The sequence below is a fragment of the Loxodonta africana genome, chromosome 19, assembly GCF_030014295.1.
Source record: "Loxodonta africana isolate mLoxAfr1 chromosome 19, mLoxAfr1.hap2, whole genome shotgun sequence".
Lineage (NCBI taxonomy): Eukaryota > Metazoa > Chordata > Mammalia > Proboscidea > Elephantidae > Loxodonta > Loxodonta africana.
In genome coordinates this window covers 11,608,491-11,623,050 of record NC_087360.1, presented here as the reverse complement: position 1 = coordinate 11,623,050, position 14,560 = coordinate 11,608,491, and positions in this window count along the sequence as shown.

The window sequence follows — 14,560 nt, the reverse complement described above, 5'->3', positions numbered from 1 at the left end:
AAAAAAAAAAAAAAAAAGGAAAAATACAGATTGGCTCCAGAATGGTGCCGTGTTAGCTTTCTTAAAAAATAAAATGTAAAAAACCAGGAGGTTTACCACCCAGTGAAAAGCCATTTCTTTCTAGAATTGCACTGCCCAATATGGTGGCCGCTCCCCACTTGTGGCTACTGAGCACTTGAAATGTGGCGTGTCCGAATCGAGATGAGTTGTAAATGCAAAAGACACACTGGATTTTGAAGACTTAGTAGGGAAAAAAAAGTAATATATCACTTTAATAATATTGTTATATTTATTAAGGACTAAAATGAAGATACTTTTGGATATTTTGGGCTAAAGAAAGCAAATGATTAAAATTAATTTCATCTGTTTCTTTTGACGCTTGAAAAATATGGATACTAGGACGTTTTAACTTCTGCATGTGTCTCCCGTTACGTTTCCATTGGACGGGCTGCCTTAGATGCTGGGTCTCGTACACAGTAGGCCATTAGGTAGCCACAGACTCCAATTGTTTGGTTAGGACAGCAGTAAATTAGAGGACTTCCTGCCGGGTGTTCAGCACTGGCTTGGCCCAGAGGTTCGTAACAAATGTCAGTATGTTAAGACCTGGCTTCAGAGGAAACTTTTCTCAGTGGCTCTTCGATTCAGACCCACAGACTTGAACAGCCTATTCTCGGGGCTTCAAAACACCTACTACATGCCAGCACGTTATTTAGCTGGCATCGTTTAGCCATAACACTGTCCTAAGGGGTGGAGTCTGTTTTGTCCACACGTTGTCGTTGATGCTGTTGTTAGGTGCCGTTGAGTTGATTCCGACCCATAGCGACCCCATGTGACAGAGTAGAGCTGCCCATAGGGTTTCCTAGGCTGTAATCTTTACAGAAGCAGATCACCTGGTCTTTCTTCCTTGGAGCCACATGCAGAGCAGTTAATGGAGGCTCAGAAAGGTTTTTTTTTCCCCCAATGGCTTTTATTTATAGGGTCGCTATGAGTCAGAATAGACTTGACGGCATCGGGTTTTTTTTGGTTTTTGTTTATTGAGCACTTACTATGCCCTGCGCCAGCACTCGACACTAGCTACCTCATCTCATCCTCACCAAAACTCTCTGCGGCAGGCATGGTGATTACCCCCATTTGCCAGATGAGGAGACTGAGGCTTGGAGAGGTGAAGTGATTTGCCCAAGTTTCCCCAGTTAGTGGGATTTGTGCCCGGGAGGTCTGGCTCCAGGCTGCAGTTTGAAAGAGAAGCCACAAGGAGCCCGAAGGCTCAATAGTGCAGTCAGGTACTCTATACTACCCCCAGGTACACTCACTGCTGTGCTGGGCTCAGGGAGCACAGAGAAACGAGGCATAATCCCCACCATACCGGCGCTCACACCCTTCTCCAGGTCCAGAGCTATTCCGGGTATGGACAAAGCCAGGGAGGAAGCTGGAGGAGATGGAAGGGCTTCCTGGAGGAAGGGGCATTGCCCTTGGGCCTTGAAGAATGAGGAGACCAGCACCTGGAAGGGTCTTCCAGGCAGAGGGAACAGTGTGGGCAGGTGCAGGAAGGTGTGAGTCGGTATCTTGTTCCTCTCCTGTTAAATGCAGCTGCTAATAGCCACCCTGACTCCTTTGCCAAAAAACCAAAAACGAAACCTGTTGCTGTCGAGTCAATTTCCGCTCATAGCGACCCTGCAGGACAGAGTAGACCTGCCCCATAGGGTTTCTGAAGCTGTAATCTTTACAAAAGCAGACTGCCACATATTTCTTCCACAGAGCGGCTGGTGGGTTAGTAACCAAGCTCTTAACCACTGCACCACCAGGGCTCCTGGACTCCTTTACAGGCCTTTGCAGATGTCCATTGATACAACAGGCAGAAAGTGGTTTGGAAAGTGAAAGTGATATTTGTCACCATCATAGTTCTGCCTCTGCCCTTAGTCCACACCTCCTCCACAGCTTCCTCTTACCTTCTCCTTCCTTAAGTCATAAAATCCTTTTCTTGCCCCGCTCCACTCCAACCCCTGAATATTAAGATATGCCCTCATTCGGAAGGTCTTTGGGTGAAGGAAGGGAAATCTGACAGAAATCTGGAGCACATTGTGTTCATGAGAATAGTCTTTGGCATGGAGCAGTCCTGGGTTCTAGTGCTGCCTCTGCCCCTTATTTGCTGTGTGGCCTTGGGCAGCAACCCCAACTCTCTGAGCCTCAGTTGCCCCACCTGTAAAATGGGCAGTCATGCTGCCTCTCGTCCAGATGAGGCATTATGTAGGATACAGTGGATCAAGGTAACAAGAAATGCTCCATAAATGGTCATTCCTAGGTACCTGTGGGAGAGACAGCTAATTGCCTCCCAATACCCATTTTCCCACCTTCCTTTCTGGTGAACTTGGACACAGTGGGCCCAGCTGAAAGAATATATTTCCCAGCTTTCTTTGCAGCTAAGATGGCCAATGAGATGTCAGTTGAGGTCACAGAGTGGGGGTCTTGGAAAAACTCTTTAAAAGGGGCAGCACTGCGGGCTCAGTGGCAAAATTCTCATCTTCCATGTGGGTTCGATTCCAGCCATTGCACCTCACGTGCAGCCACCAGCCATTTGTCAGAGGAGGCTTGCGTGCTACTGTGGAGTGGTGTCCCTTAACCCTTTCCCATCCTTCAGCCTTCATGAGCCTGGAATGAGAATGGGGAGTCTGGAGACGTCCCTCTAACTAGGGAGGAGCTTCATGGCCCAATGGCCCAATGACCCCCACCCACCTCCAGAGGCCCCGGACATGTGGCCAGAGCTACTTGTAAGGGCAGGAATGAAGATGATGAACTTGACCAAAGCCATTGGGGCATGGTTTGCTGACAACACCAAGGGCTTGTAGCATATTACCACCACCATCATCATCATCATTACTGGACAAAGCCAGACTCTGTCTTCTCTTTCTTTCACCCACCCGAATGCCCCAGCACCCTTCTCCCGGGACATCTTGGCTTTGGTCCCTCCATTCTCCGCCTCACTCCCTGTTTCTTCCTTTTATGTCGTCTGCCCCCCACCGCCGTCTCCTCTCCCCTTTCTCCTTCCTCTTTATTTTATCTCAACTTGCCACAAATCTGTTCCCCTACAAAGCAGCTGCCATCTTTGTTCTGGGCCATTATCTGCGGCAGCGCGGCCCGAGTGGGCCGCCGGGCAGACAATCACCGGGTAATAGAGTGTCTGCGAGCTATTGTGGAGTGTGTCCGAGCCGATCCATCACCAGACGCCTGACACCGTGCGGGCAGCAGCCGGAAAACCCGCTGGGCCACTCTCGGAATCTCCCACTGCCCTTCTGTGTTCAGGGACCAGGACCAGGATGGACCCTTTGGGGTGACAGTGGCTTTTCTTAAAGCCAGAAGGGCAGGGACGGACTCTGGCTTTTTAGAACCTGCTAAGGTCCTCGTAGCTGTAGCTCATTTAATCTACACTCCAGCCCTATCGGGGAAGGTAGCTTATTGAGCAGATCATATGGATTGAAGAGATAACAAAAATGAGTTGCCGTGGGATCAGCTCTGACTCACGATGACCCCGCGTGTGTTAGAGTAGAACTGTGCTCTACGGGGTTTTCAGTGGCTGATTTTTCAGAAGTAGATTGCCAGGACTTCCTTCCGAGGTGCCTCTGGTAGAATTTGAACAGCCAACCTTTCAGTCAGTAGCCTATTGAACAGATGTGAGGACTTCGAGAGGGAAAGTCACTTGCCTGGATCGCACAGCACAGTAGAGGCACAGCTGGGGCTCAAAGTCAGCTTTGCCACAAAGTCTGAAGCACCAGGTGACGCAGTTTCCTGCAACTTCTTTTGCAGGACATGAAATGTTTTGCACCATCAGCTCAAGGGATGGTGGTCCAATGTCTGCAGGACCATATTCTAGGCGCTGAGTGGGAAGAGTTATTATAAGGGACTTACACCAGCCACCTCCCTCTACCCTAGCCTGGAGTCGGCAGTCTGAGGGAAAACGTGGGGTGGGGGAGCGGGGAGGCTGAATGGAATATTTCTCATGGCATGGAAGGGAGTGTGGTGAATAAGAACAGCACAAGCTTTCGAGCCAGATGCCTGGTTCACCTCCTAGTTCTGCTGCTCCAGCTGTGTGACTTTCATCAAGTGGCTTCACCCCTCTGTGCTTCAGTTGCCTCATCTGTGATAATGATAGTTCTTAGCTCATGGGTTTGTTGAGAGGATCCAATCCATAAGAGAAGGGCCCAGGCGCTTAGTAAGTAAGCATCATGTAAGTATAAGATATTTTTCTTCCTGCAGATCCTATTTAGGGCCCAATGTTTTATTTACATTGTACCTTTTACTCCCAACAACAAACCCAAGCAAAGTTGGTACAATTATTCCCATTTCACAGATGCGGAAGTTGAGGCTCAGAGCCTTGTTAGATCACTCAGCTGGCAAAATAATACATGCTCCCTTGTGTAGTCTTCAGGCATTAATTGATCACCTACTATGTGCTAGGCTTTGTTCTAGGTGCTACAAAAGTGTGGCTTGATAGCAGCAACCAGCTTTGTCAGGTGTTCTTTTCTGTGCAAAATATTTCAGTGCATGAGCTCAGTTAATCCACTAGCAATCTTTGGAGGTAGATGCCATTATCCCCATTTTATAGATTAGGACACTGAGGTACTGAGAGGTTAAGCAACTGGCTGAAGGTCAGAGTCCATAAATAGGACTTCCAAGACTGTGCCCTAGCAGCCTGAGTCCACAAATGGAGAGAGACAAAATAGCCTTACCTGACAGCACTCTTACCCACCCCAAAGTCACTGTCTAGTGGAAGAGGTCGGCTGTGGAGGCCAGTTATGGAAGTCAGCTCTGGAAGCCCCTAACTAGGGTGTTGAGAAGAGTTATTGGTTGCTGTCGAGTCGGCTCCCATTCATGGCGACCCTATGTGTGTCAGAGTAGGACCGTGCTCCATAGGGTTTTCTATGGCTGGTTTTTCAGAAGTAGACCACTAGGCCTTTCTTCTGAGGTACCTCTAGGTAGACTTGAACTTTCAATGTTTTGGTTAGCAGCCGAGCGCATCAACTGTTTGCACCACCCCAGGACTCCCAGGAATAACTGCTGTTGTTGTGTGCCATCAAGTCTATTCCTACTCATAGTGACCCCATGTGACAGAGTAGATAGAACTGCCTCATAGGGTTTCTAGGCTGTGATATTTACGGGAGCAGGTAGCCAGGTCTTTTCTCCTGGGACAGCTGGTAGATTTGAGCCACTGACCTTTCAGTTAGCAGCCAAGCACTTAACCATTGCACCAACGAAGAATTAAAAAAAAAATAGCACCACCCAAATGGAGAGGCCACCCCAACTGGCTCTGGGAGATCAGAGGTGGACTCAACCACTTGCTGCTTAGGGTATCAGGGAAGGCTTCCTGGAGGAGGAAGGGCAAAACTGGGACTGCTGGAGATCATCGCAGGTCAGACAGGATCTCATTTGGCTAGGCGGGACTCAGGGGAAGAGAGAATCAAGATGCTCTGGACATTAATCTGGGCGGAAGACAGGGGCTTTGCAGAGGTGGCTGAGAAATCTCAACGTGTTCTCCAGGGATCAGTTGCTCATTCAGACATTTTTTTATTGAGCTCCTACTACATACCAGACCATAGGTCTGTGCTGGGGAAACAGCAGTGGAAAAAGTTCCAGCCCTTACGCTGCTCGCAGTTGAACTTGTTCGGTTCCATCAAGTCCATTCTGACTCATATCAATCCCATATGACAGAGTAGAACTTCCCCATAGGATTTCCTAGGCTGTAATCTTTAAGGGAGCAGATTGCCAGGTCTTTCTCCCTCGGATCCATCGGGTAGGTTTGAAGCACCAACCTTTAGGTTAGCAGCCGAGCAAGGGACCAGTTATAATACAGAGCAACACGGGCTTGGTTGAGAAACACAGGGACTGCAGGGCTCCCAAAGGCGCTCCCACCAGGCCAAAGAGCCATGGAAGGGGGCTCCTTGGGGGCTGGCGCCTTAGCTGCACCTCAGAAGATGAGATGGAGGGAGACAGAAAGAAAAAAAAAAGGGCATCGGAGAGGCTGGCTCAGTGTTCAGGTCCCTGCAGTGGGTGAGGTTTGAGATCACCTCAACAACAGACCTGTCACCCAGCTCTTCATGCTGAAGTTGGCACGGAAGTGCTCAAATGGAATGTACTTGGAGCGAAGGTCCATCAAGATCAAAGTTACGACCTCCTGTATCCTCAGAGTGCCTTTGTGTCTCAGACCCTGTGCTTCATGCATACACTATCACTTTCCATCAACCTTGCAAGGGAGGTTCTATCATACCTATCGGAGCCCTGGTGGCGCAGTGATTAAGAGCTTAGCTGCTAATCAAAATGTCAGCAGTTCAAATCCACCGGCTGCTCCTCGGAAACCCTATGGGGCACTTCTACTCTGTCCTATAGGGTTCTATGAGTTGGAATCAACTCAACGGCAACGGGTTTAGTTTTTGGCTTGCTATCATACCCATTAAGGAGCTCTGGTGGCACGGCGGTTAAGCACTTAGCTGCTAACAGTAAAATTGGCAGTTCAAATCCACCCAGTGGCTCTGCAAGAGAAAGATCTGGCAATCTGCTCCCATAAAGAGTACAGTCCAGAAAAACCTGCGGGGCAGTTCTACTCTGTCACATGGGTCACAATGAGTTGGAATTGACTCAACGGCACCTAATGACAGCAATACATTCCAGTCATTGCAGCACAGCGGAAGTAGCAAGAGTAGTGGAAGCATTAGGGTATTAATCGTAACAATAACAACCTCAGGAGGAACTGCCATCCATTTTTAAGCACCTGCTGTCTGCCAGGCTTTGTGTTACTATCATTTATTGAGCACCGGTTCCATGCTGTGAGCTGTAGTAACAACAGAGCCACCCCTTACGTCCCGTTTACTGAGTGTGTCCACTGTACCAGCCACCTGCCCCGGGTTAATTGCTTAGCTGATGTGACTCCCAGCAATCCCCTGAGGGGTTAGCCCATTTCTCAGATGAGGCAAGTGGTGCCCAGAAGGGTTCAGGGATTTCCCTGGGCCATACGCCAGAAGAAGCAGAGCCGGGGGCCGCCCTCCGGGCTCCGAGGCCAAGGCGGCCTGCTCTGCAAGAGGCAGAACTGCTTCATGTGAAGAAGGAAAGAATGGATTCGGGAGTTTAGCCCACTGCAAATGGCCAGCCCTCGATAGCCAGGAGGCTACCCCCAGGCTGACATTCTCCTCTCTTTGTTCCGTCTTCTCTCCCTCAACTTCCTGGCAGTTTTTTTTTCCAGGGTGCTGGGTCCTGGCTCTTTCTTTCTTGAGTCATCTTTGCTTTTCTCTCCTGCTCTCCCCCAAAGCCCCTTTGCTCTCTCTTCTCTTCCCGTTCCTGGGCACACACCCTTTCTTGGCCCTGAGTCTGGTGATGGAGGGTAAGATGCAACCTTGCTGGGAGATCCCGGAAACGGAGGCCTGGGGGCTGGGGGACCCCAACTCAGCAGTCCCAGCCTTTGCTTGGGGGTGGTAACTGGGGGTCGAGGGTGTGGGCCTGGGGGAGGTCTCCAGCTCAAGGAGGCAGGCAGGTGCAGGGAAGCTTGGGAACAGCAGGGGGGGCTGTGAGGCCGGCCTGAAGGCAGTGGGGGCTGGCTGCCTGGAAAAACCCTCCAGACCAGCGTCCTTTGGGACAATGCCAGGGTGGGGAGAGGTCAGGGGGCCACAAGGAAGATGGGAGACCTGGCCAGGGTTATGAAGGAGAGGCTGAAAGGTGCCGTCAGATGGCAAGACCCGAACCAGAATTATGGACGGGGGAGGGATTGAGGATGGGGGGGGACTATGTGTGTGTGTGGAGGGCAAGGAGATGGACTCTGTGTGTGTGTGTGTGTGTGTGTGTATGTATATATGCAAGACGAAGGTGGAATGTGTATGTATCGTGTATAAATGAAACTGGGTGTGCTGTGTATAAGCGTGTGTGTGTGTGATGGACACGGACTTGTGCATGCGTGCATGTGGGGGGATGTGGTAGATTCTACGTGTGTGTGTGTATGCGTGTGTATAAAGGAGGCAGATATAAGAAGACGTTAAGGCACCTCCTGGCTGCCACATTTCCAGGAACACAAACGCTTAAGTCTCTTTACCCCACTGCTGCTTAAAAGCAAATGCAAAAACACATAGTTCTATATTTTTCCCTTTAAATTCAAGAGTGGCCGCGAATTTCAGGGGAGGTGGCCGCGAGCCGGCAGGCTGCGGTAATTAACAAAGGAGACTGGGTTTCCCGTGCCTCTGTATTTACTGATCTATGCATGCACACACAAGGTGAGATGGGATGAATGGCTAATTTCCCAGCGGCTTTTGCTCCTGCTTGCTGCAAAGTTGTGAACAAAATGACTGGCCATGCACTGAACTGGCTTACACAGCTCTCCATATGGAAATTAAGATAATCCAGGGCCCAGCTTTGTGTCTCAGCTACGGAGGGGGAGCAAGGAGGGAAGGGGAGGGGGCCAGGGAGGCTCCAAAGAGACGGGGTGAGGCTCCCGGGCCTTTCAGAAGAACAGTTTACTGCTCGGGCTGGGGAATTTAGCTAGATTTTGTTGGTCAAACACTTAGGAGAATGTAGTCTTCCACCTCCCCCGGCCCCCACACCCGCTCCCCACCACTTCCTTTCTTCTGCTCAACCCTCGGCGGGGATGTAACACTTGGTCCAGGGGAGGAAGGTTTTAGGCAGCCATACAAAAGAGGAGGGATTATGGGTAAGGTCAGAGGGCGCCAGGGATTAGAGATATGATGTATTAAGAGGGCAAGATTGCCAGGAATACTTTCCGTTTCTATGAAGCCTGTGTTAATTGATGGGAAAAATCTCTCCCCCTACCCGCCCCCCTACCACCACCATCTCCTCTCTTTGCTCCAAATTCGGCCTCTTTTTTCCTGTCCTTGCTCAGCTCTCTCCTGTGCCTTTCTCTCTTTCTGCTGGGCCCCAATCTCCCTCTAGCCACTGCTTTTCAGATGTGTTGAGAATACAAAAGGAGGGTAGAATGTTCTAGGTGAGGCAGTGCCATGTAGGGGTTTAAGTTTGGGCACTCACTTCAGATGGCCTGGGTTCACAGCCTGACCCCTGTGTGAACACACACACACACACACTACATATGTGTGATTAGGGGAGTTACTCAGCCTCTTGGAACCTCAATTTTCTAATCTGTAAAATGGGAACCACAAATGACAATCACCACTTCATTCACTTTTTTTTAATACCTGCTGTGGGCCAGGTGGAGACCCTGAGTGGTGCAAAAGGTTAACACGCTCAGCTGCTAACCGAAAGGCTGGAGATTCGAGTCCACCCAGAGGTACCTCAGAAGAAAGGCCTGGCAATCTGAAAAACGTCTGAAAAATCAACCATTGGAAACCCTACAGAGCTCAGTTATATTCTGACACACACGGGGTCGCCATGGGTCAGAGTCGACTTTACGGCAACTGGTCTGGTGGGCCAGACGCTGTGCCGGGTGGTTTGGATTGGATATAGCAGTACGCCAGCTCCCTCCCCTCTGGGAGCTTACATACTAGTGTGGGAGACAGACCACAAGCAGGTAAGTCAGTCAATTAACAAACTGATGGCTGATCGTGAGTTTGCAACAAAGGAAGTGAACAGGGCACAGTGGCTGAGGCCGACAAAAGGAGAGAACGTGGGAGGGAAGGCTGTAGTGCTGGAGTAGCCAAGGAGAACATCCCTGAGGAGGTGTCCCCGAAGTGAAACCTAAAGGCTGAGAAGGAGCCAGGCTGGTGCAGAGCAGGGGTTGGGGAAGGTTCTCCAGGCAGAGGACACAGCAAGTGCAAAGACCCAGGGAGGACAGGAGCCAGGAGCAGGGAGGAGACCAGCAGGAAGGGGCCCGGGTACTATGGGATACCTGCAGGAGGTGAAGTTGGAGAGCAAGACGGGAACTATGCAGAGGAGCTTTATTAAATTGGAAGTCCCGAGGAACCCACTGGAGGGTTTTATGCAGGGAAGTGACATAAACAAGATGCCATTTGCATTTTTACAAGATCACTCTGGTGGTGCCAGGTCATGGAGAGGGCACAGCAGAGACAAAAGGGAACCAGGAGGTTAGGGTGCCATTCCGAGCACAGACTCTGGAGCCAGATGACCTGGGTTAGAAGACCCGGCTTCTCTACTTCCCAGTTCTGTGACCTTGGTGACATGACCACTCAGAACCTCAGTTTCCTCATCTATAAAATGGGCATGACAGTAATATTCACCTTGTAATGAGACTTAAAATAGTCTATGTATGGAAACAACTAGAAGAATATTTAATATCTGCGCACGTTTTTAGTGCTGTATGTTGTCGCAAGTCAGCTCCAATACACGGTGACTCCATGTACAAAATCAAACTTTCTATCACTACCGTAAATTAGAAAGCCAGTGTCTCTTGCCACAAATTGAAAGTAGTCATAAAAATCAATACAAATTAAAAACAACAAAATAATGCTATTAAATTTAAGGCAAACACCTTTGCCAGCTGAAAGCTCCAGACCTGGTTATGTTCTCTCTTTCTTAAAAAAACGGGGATGGTAGGGTGAGTAATCATCGTTGTGTGCCGTTGAGTCAATTCTGACTCATAGGAACCCTATAAGACAAAGCATAACTGGCCCATAGGGTTTCTGAGGAGTAGCTGGTGGATTTGAACTGCCGACCTTATGATTAGCACCCTGAGCTCTTAACCACTTTGCCACCAGGGCTCGAAGTAATCACTAGAAAGGTGTTAAAGACCTACCAGAGCCAACTGAGACTTTCTCCACGCTGGAATCTCATAGTTGGAGGAAGACAATAGGGAAAAAAAAAACAATAATTTCTCACCACTTGAGTCAATGTTCCTTAACGCCGTGTTTGTGAACTACTTCACAAGCTGTCCTTTAGCCCTGTGCTAAAGTTAGAAACCCTCGTGGTGCAGTGGTTAAGCACTCAGCTGCTAACCAAAAGGTTGACAGTGGGAACCCGCCAGCCGCTCCCCGGGAGAAAGGTGTGGCAGTCTGCTTCCGCAAAGATCACAGCCCTGGAAACCCTACGGGCAGCTCTACTCTGTCCTGTAGGGTTGCGGTGAGCCAGAATCGACTGGACAGCAATGGATTTGGTCCTAAAGTCAGAGGCCCTCGGGAGGTGCAAACAGTTTGTGCTTGACTACTACCCGAACATTTGGTGGTTCAACCCCACCCAGCGGTGCCAAGGGAAAAAATCCTGGCAATCTGTTTCCATAAAGATTACAGCCAAGAAAACCCTACGGAGCAGTTCTATTCTGCTACACGTGGGGTCATCGTGAGTTGGAATTGACTCAACGGCAATGTGTTTTTGGGTCCTAAAAGTTGCATTATACAATATGGTAGCCATGGCTACAAGTGGCTATTTAAATTGAACAAGATGAAAAATTCAGTTCTTTGTTCTCACTCTCCACCTGTCGCGTGCTCAGCGGCAGCACGTGGCTAGTGGCTACCATATTGGGCGGTGCAGAGGAATATTTCCGGCGCTGCAGAAAGTTCTACTGAGCAGCGCTGCTCTAAAGGGTTTTCTTCGGATGCGGGGTTTTCAGGGCTCGTTGACGTGAGCGTATTTCAACACTCCTTTCTCTAAGTGCTGGTGAAAGGGGTCAGGTCAGTAACCTCTAGCAACAGCAGGAAAACAGATGGGGCCAAGGCTCCAATAAGGCAGATAGGGCATCACCTCTGGCCTTGTGAAGCTCACCAAGAAGCCCCCTCCCACCTCTGGGTCCTTGGAGAGAAGACCTTGCTGCTGTCTCACTGTCCCCTTCCCTACCACACTGCATCCAAAAAAACCAACCCAAATCCTACTCTGTCGATCGCTGCCTGGCTTATAGACAATTCAGGATGCATCACGGAGAAAGGAAGAGGAAGGTAGGCAGTTTGGAAACTGTAGATTTTCCGCAAAGTGATCACTGAATCCATTTGTCTATTTGATCATTTAAGTTGGAGGTTTTCTAGCCAACTTAAGTGTCCCGTTTCACACAATGAGCCATATTGGTCCCTGTTCAACCTTCTCCTTTTTTTCCTCGTTAAAACAAAGGCTTGGTTGGGGCTCAAGGGTGGATGCTTATTACCTTAATTCAAGTCCTAACTCAGTAGCTGTGTGACCTTGGGCAAGCCACTTAACCTCTCTGAGCCTCAGTTTCTCCATCTGCAAAACGGGGATTCATGGTAATATAGCCCTCATAGGATTTGACGAGACAACCTATACATGGCTAGTGGTTTTGTTAAAAAGTTCTTATTACTGGAAAGATTAAATAAGATGTTTGTAGATGCTCTTTTCAGAATATAAGGAGACGCAAAAACAATAAAGTCGTGGGAATCCTGCCATTAATAATAATCAGTGACAAATTTACTATCCGAGGGGAAGCCACTCTTGGCATCCAATTTCCCAGATCCCAAAGATCTCTGACCTCCCTCCCAACATTCCAAGATTCCCATGGTAGATATCATTAATGTCCACAATATCCACTTCTCTACTTCCAGGTTCAGGGTGGTGAACCAAAAAACCAAACCAGTTGCCGACACGTCGACCCTGACTCACGGAGAGCCCACGTGTGTTAGAGTAGAACCATGCTCCACGGAGTTTTCAATGGCTGAGTTTTCAGAAGTAGATCACCAGGCCTTTCTTCCGAGGCACCTCCAGGAGTGCCAACCTTTCATTTAGTAGCTCAGTGTTTACCTGTTTGTACCACGCAGGGACTCCTCCCCTAAAAAAATTCCTCCCCTAAAGGGGTTACAAAAAAAAAAAAAAAAAACAGGGCTTACAAGCACCCTTGAAATTAGATGCGGTCACGTGACAGGTTCTGGCCAATTCAGTATGAGCAAAAGTAGTCACATGGCTTCCTGGTCAAAGCATTTCATTTCTGGTGCTCAGTGCTTCAGTGCTCTCTTCCTTTGCTGCACAAATTTGAGAAACATATGTTACAATGGCCTTGTCGTAAAATGGCAGTGGCTTCTCCAGCTTGGATCCCTGGGTGACTTCAAACAGCAGAAGGGCACCTGCTGACCCACGCTGGACAAATGGAACGGGCCTTTGCTGTTTTAAACCATGAGGTCATCGGACTGCTTCTTACCATGGCATGACCTAGCCAATCCTAACTAATGCAATTCAGTTAGCCCTTTCCCAAGGCTACATACATACATGGAATTTAGCTTTGCTCCTAAACTGATGCCTGTTCCGGATTCCACTGCTGAAGGATTTATCAGCTCTGGGTCCACCTATGACTGGGTGGGGTCCACCTAAGGTCATTAAACTTCTCCGCCCTCCACTCCCCACCTGACCTTCAACCTACGCTCAGATCACAATCTGGCGCGTCATCCAGACGTGTACCCCAGTTGGAAAACTAAGACTCAGACCTCACTAGTCAATACCAAGAGTTCCAGAAAGAATTTCAGTGACTGACCAAACTTCCTCCCTTTGTCTGCACCAAACGCCTGCCAAACATTGCATAATTTGGCTCAGGTCCAGAAGCATGTTAGCGGTGACACTTTAAAGAACCCACATCAATACACACAAGACACCACAGAGAATTCAATCCCCTCTTTCCAAATAAAAGGGACATATTGCTCTCGCAAAGAGCCACATTGCTAATTTGGCAAAGGCTTTCCTAGTTAGGAACACCAGTAAGGTCCTTGAAATACTGTGAGAATTTTGGGTTTTAAGAAAAGTAAGAAAATAATTACACGAGTCTAAATTATCTGCTAAATGAAATTGTTCTTTAGTAGGCTGTTGAGTTTCTTTTTTTTGTCAGCTTCAAGTGTTGTTTGGCGGCTAAAGAACTACATTCTGTACTAATTGTGTAATTTGTATGGTATTTGTCATTCCTTTACTTAAAAAAAAAAAAAGAGCAAAAACAACAACAAAAATCTAATAGGCAAATGCCCTGGTCTTTGGATTTTCCAGGATGTTCTTGGGTGGATGGGGAAATTGAGGACTGGTTTCTGGGTTTACGCTCAACTACTAACCTAAAGGTTGATGGTTTGAACCCACTCAGCGACGTTTAGCAGCACTGCAAAAGAAAGGCCTGGTGATTGGCTTCTGTAAAGATTACAGCCAAGAAGCCTACGGAGCAGTTCTATTCTGTAACACATGGGGTCACCATGAGTTGAAATTGACTGGATGGCAATGGGTTTGGTTTTGGGGTTTGGTTTTCTGCTTCTGTAAGGCAAGGGTTTGAGAGGCTGGGATGAGAATGTGAGATGTCGGGGCTCTGGGAAGACCCCAGAAAGGTGAGGCTTGGAGTCTACGCTGACCACCACTGAGGAAAGAATTATTAGCTCTGAATCCACCCAAGGCCAGTCTTGCCCTCTGTTCTTCTGATCTCGGAGCGTTGTTTTATAAATAATATTCCTCTGGGTTTTTCCTTTAAAACTAACAAGTACAAGGAAGCTGTTATGGACTGTTGCCCACATATCTATGTTGAAGTCTTAATCCCTGTACCTGTGGTGTGACCCTGTTTGGAAATAGGGTTTTTCTTTTGTTATGTTAATAAGGTCATACCTAATAGGATGAGTCCTAAACTTAATCCCTTCAGAGTGGGGTCTTATAAAGGGAACAGAGACAGACACACGGGGCGGGGGGGTGCCATGTGAAGAAGGAGACAGAT